The sequence below is a fragment of the Trichechus manatus genome, unplaced genomic scaffold (assembly GCF_000243295.1).
Source record: "Trichechus manatus latirostris isolate Lorelei unplaced genomic scaffold, TriManLat1.0 scaffold00097, whole genome shotgun sequence".
NCBI classification, from domain to species: Eukaryota; Metazoa; Chordata; class Mammalia; order Sirenia; family Trichechidae; genus Trichechus; species Trichechus manatus.
This window is the reverse complement of record NW_004444033.1, coordinates 4,194,735-4,199,870: the sequence shown is the minus strand read 5'-3', so window position 1 is coordinate 4,199,870 and position 5,136 is coordinate 4,194,735. Positions and strand designations below refer to the sequence as shown.

General features: G+C 44.6%; 1 protein-coding gene across 3 annotated transcripts in view; it reads right to left on the bottom strand.

The window, feature by feature from the left end:
• NRF1 (nuclear respiratory factor 1) overlaps window positions 1-159 on the bottom strand; it is a 160,167-nt gene extending 160,008 nt beyond the window's left edge. For 2 of the 3 annotated variants that reach the window (XM_023737100.1, XM_023737101.1), the window contains exon 1: window positions 37-122. The gene's annotated coding sequence lies outside the window, so the exon portion shown is untranslated. Of the gene's footprint in view, window positions 1-36 lie in introns of all 3 variants that reach the window. The other variant, XM_004382662.2, reaches the window with a different exon arrangement.
• Window positions 160-5,136: the final 4,977 nt, after the last annotated feature.

Sequence of the window (5,136 nt, the reverse complement as noted above, 5' to 3'; positions counted from 1 at the left end):
CTGAAATAGCTGGAGATTGCGCGGTAGGGCACTCACCTCAGAGCGGCTGCGCTACCGTGGGCCTGCGCCGTGGAGACTGCGACCGCGCCGGCTCCTCGCAGCCTCCTGCCACCAGCGGCAATGGCGAGCGCTGCCGCCTCTGCCGCCGCCGCCGCCGCCGAGGAGGGGGAGGGGAGGCCGAGCAGGCACGCACACGACGCACGGCTCGGCTTCCCCGCCTGGCGGCCGCCATGATGAGGAGGTCGGCACTGCCGCTCGGCGGCGCCGGCCCGAGGGGTCTGTGAGCGAGGGTTCCTGGCGTCCTTCGCGGGTTCCTCACCTTCCCATTTCGCATAGAAGATTTGGATGGGGCCGGAACCACGAAAGCAACTGGATTAGGGACATGTGGGCGACCTGGAGAAGTGGCGCAGGCAGACCAAAATGGTTGCTAATCTGGAGATGGTAACGTTTCTCGCCCCCCAGTCCCGGGAATTAGGACGTCCCGAAGGTTCCTCGACAAACAGAAAGGGGCTTCCTCGCATTTTCCTCCGCGCTGCCTGGCCAACCGCATCCTCACCCTCTTTGGAATGACCTTTGCTTCCCTATTTCAAAGCCTGCCCGGATATTTAAAAACAAAAGTACAAAGAAGCACATTAATGACATTAATGTATTCGTTCAGCGAACATTTCTAGAGGGGCTTGTCTGTGCCAAAAATTGTTCTGGACGCGTTGGCGATGCAGTTTTTAGCAAGAAAATGTCCTCGCCCTCATGGACCTTGTATGATAGTGGTGGGAGTCAGAAGCAGTAGGAACTCCCAAGCAGGTGCCTGAGAAGTTGGGAGGGGTGGACGGTAGAAAACAATCTATTATTAGAGACACAGGAAGTTTTTGTTTATAAATTGATTTTTTTTTAAATGTTATTGTGAAATACATATATCAACACGTTTACCATTTTAACCATTTTCAAGTGTAGAATTTAGTGATATTAATTACAATCACCATGTTATACAATCGTCACCACTATCCATTTCCAAAAGCTTTACTTCATCTCAAGCAGAAACTTGGTGCCCCTTGGGGAATAACTTCCATTTCCCCTTCCCCTAACCCCTGAGAACCACTAATATACTTTTGTCTCTATTCTTTTACCTATTCTAGATAATTTCATATAAGTGGTCATACAATATTTGTCCTTTTGTGTCTGACTTATTTCACACAGCATAATGTTTTCAAGATTTGTCTCTGTTGTAGCCTGTATCAGAATTTCACTTCCCTTTATGGCTCGGTAATATTCCATTATGTGGATATACCACATTTCGTTTATCCATTTATCTGTTGATGGAGACTTAAGTTATTTCCACCTTTTGGCTGTTGTGAATATTGCTGCAATCAACGTTATTTGTGTTTTAAAGTGTGGTCAGGGGACTACCTGCATCAGAAGCACCTGATTATTAAAATCCTCGGCCCCAATTGATGCTCCAGAATCTTGGCTTGCTAGCCTAGGAACCTGCATTTTTAACAAGCCTCCTTGACCTTCCCTTGGTGATTCTTATGCACACCATAGTTTAATAATCATTATATTAGGGAGTTACAAACTATCCCAAACCAAGTCAGAAAACAGCCTAACAAAATCAGGAAACTTTAATTTTTAAGAATAGATTCCATTTACTCAAAATCCAATGTATCCAAATTAAATGTCTTTCTCTTCAGCATTTTCTAGGAAAGTGAGTGCTTTCCCACCCACGTGCTGAAGCCAGAAACCTGGGAATGGTCATTACTCCTTCCTCTGTCTCCCTCAAGTCCCCACATCCAATTAGATCTTTAAAACTGTTGTTTCCATCATTTCTTATCCTGGTTCAGACCACTGTCATCTCTCCTCAAGATACTCACTAGACTCTTCATGGCCTCCCTGCCTCTGGAATTGCCTTCTCCAATCCATTCTCCACACTCTAGTTTGAAGGGTCTTTCAAAAAAGTAAATCATGTCATTGCCCTGCTTCGGACTCTTAATAAGATCCCATTGAGCTTAAGTTAAAGTCTAAAATCTTTAAGGTGGCTTTGGGACCTTTTGGGACCTCATCCGTGCTGTCATTTCTCACCTCATGTGTCACACACTTCTCTCTCAGGCTACAACCAAACCAGAATACTCTCAGGTGGTATAGGGCAGGAAGTTCTCCCACCTCATAACTTTTGCAGGGGCTGCTCCCTCTGCCTAGAACTTTCTTCATGTCTCCCTGCTCCTTCCATTCACTTGCTTAAATCCTCACCTGAATAATTCCTACTACTCTTGTATGGATTGAATTGTGTCCCCCAAAAACAAGTGTTGTAAATCCTAACCTCTATATGGTTGGGCGACTCGATGGTAACAGGTTTGGTTGTTTTTTTTTTATGCCTGTAGTTATAATCTCATTTGGGAATGGGTTATCTTTGTCATGTTAATGAGACAGGATTAGTGTAGGGTGTGTCTTGGGTCAATCAACTTGAGACATAAAAGAGATTAAACAAGCAAGAGAGTGAGCACAGATGGGATAAAATAGATGCCAAGATACATGGCGATTTCCAAGGAACCAGGAAGCAGAAACTGAAGAGACAAGGACTTCCTCCAGAGCTGACACGAGAGAGAAAGCCTTCCCCTAGAGCTGGCACCCTGAATTTGGACTTCCAGCCTCCTAAACTGTGAGAAAATAAATTTGTTGGTTAAAGCCACCCACTTCTGGTATTTCTGTTATAGCATCACTAGATAAGTAAGACATACTCCTTCAACATCAATGCCATTTCCTCCAGGAAGCTTTCCCTGATCCCCACAATTGAGTGCTTTCGTCCTTCCATCATCACACTTACCACCATCATTTATCGAGCCCTTACCATGTGGCAGGGTGTATTTTAAGCCCTTTACACATATTATCTCCTTTCCCCTTGAATCCTCAAGCAGAGTCCATGAGATAGGTAATACTACTACTATTACCAGTGTTAGAAGCAATACAACCAGAATGCTCCTTAGAAGCAAGGATGTGAGACTTTGACTCGCTTACTTTGGAAACATTGTCGGGAAAAACCAGTCGCTAGAAAAGGACATCATCTTTGGTAAAGCAGAGGGTCAGGAAAAATGAGGGGAACCTTCAGTAGATGGATTGACACATAATAGCTGCAACAATGGACCCGAACATACCAATGATCATGAAGATGGCACAGGACCGGGCAACATTTCCTTCTGTTGTAAACAAGGTCGCCATGAATCAGAGCCAACTCAACAGCAACTAACAACAACTGCTACTATATCGTTGCCGTTTTAAATATTACTTGCCCAAACCCAGACAGTAACAGATGGAGCCAGGTCTGATAGCCATTAGCCTGACCTCAGAGTCGTGCTCCTAGCCATTACCAGGATTTTTCCGACTGCAGGTCTGTACCAGCTGATGAAGCACAAAATGACCTTAATGGATCATGACCAACATTTCATAAAAGAAATAGAAAATATCAGTGTGCATGAAACTTACTTAGTAAGGCTCTTGTTTTGTGAAACTTGTATTTCAGATATATAAACGTATGTGCATAAGTCTGCATGTTTGTACTGGATCATGATGTAAAACATATTTCTTATTGGATTACAGTCGCAAAAAGTTGAAAGCACTGCTGTCTTTTTCCACAGCATTTCTCAAACCATTTACATCTCTGTATCCTTCACAATTCTGAAGCTCCAGGAGAGCTGGGATTGTGTCTTGTTCATGGTTATATACAAATCATGTAGTGCAATGCCTGGCTCATAGTAGACATTCAATAAATACATACTGAAAGAAAGACCCCTGTGTCCTCTCCTCAGAAATGCAAATGACTCTCAAGACAAATGAGCCTGTGAACCCCAGGTGTTCTGTGACAGGCTCTTCAGTCTGGTGACCTAAGATTCTAGAATCATTCTTGGAAAAAAGGTAGAAAAATCCATCCTAATAGATTAAGGGAGAACTGGATCCCAACAAAGTTCCGGTGATCATCTTTATCACAAGGGAGTCAGAAAGTGTAGACAGCAAAGCACAGGAGGAAAACCCTACAAGTTAAGGGGTACATGGCGACTGCATTAAGAAAGAAACAAAAGATGACTTAGTTTAACCCTGGGGCCCAGAGCAAGGAAAAAAATGAAGCCTTGAGAAATGGCTGGGGCTCTGAAGCCTGGACACTGGAGGAGATCCCCAGCTTGGCCTTGTTTGCAGTAAGCTGATGGTCACTTGATGGACTGACCTCATATAAAAAGGTGTAATATGTGCTAAGAACCAAAATGAGTTCAGAAACAAATAGGAAATGTGCCAGGGAACCAGAACTGAAGCAATGTGGGAAATTTCACAAGAAATGTACCTTGATGTGGCCTTCAAGGGTGGGCATAGAGCAGAAAGGTGAAAGGCAGAAAAGATGTTGGGGGAGACTGAGCACCAGGTAGAGGTGGAAAGTCGCCCAGTGTATTTAGTAAGTAAAGCAGTGCAGTGGGCCTCAGTTTGAGCAGCCAGTCTTCAGGTCTGTGTGACGTGGCTTTGCTCACTGTGGGACAGACTCTCCAAGCAACAATTGGTAGGAGTCAGCTTCCAGGAAGGTTTCAGCTATGGAAGGTAGTCTTCACTACTTAAGTTAATTGTGTGCATGGAGGGAAGATGGGGATGCAGAGAGACTGGATAAGGCAGGGTCTAAGGGTCTACTTACACAAGAATTCTTCAGGACCAAGTGATAAACTGCCTCCAGTCCCAGAGAGCAGCAGCCCGCTTTCCTCCAGCTCTACTTGTAAGATGCAAGGCTCCAGCCTCGTAAGGATTAAAGGGAACCTGGCACTATTTGGGCAACTTCAGGGGAGTTTTGGAGTCCCTGAGTGGTGCAAATGGTTAACATGCTTGGCTGCTAAACCAAAAGATTGGAGGTTTGAGTCCACCCAGAGGCACCTCGAAAGAAAGGGCTGGTGATCTACTTCCACGAAATCAGCCCCTGAAAACCTGATGGGAAACTCTTATACCTTGCTGGTAGGAATGTAAAATGGTACAACCACTATGGAAAACAGTATGGTGCTTCCTCAAAAAGTTGCAAATAGAAATATCTTATGATCCAGCAATCCCACTCCTGGGTATATGTCCTAGAGATATGACAGCAGTGACACAAGTAGATATATGCACAACTATGTTCGTTGA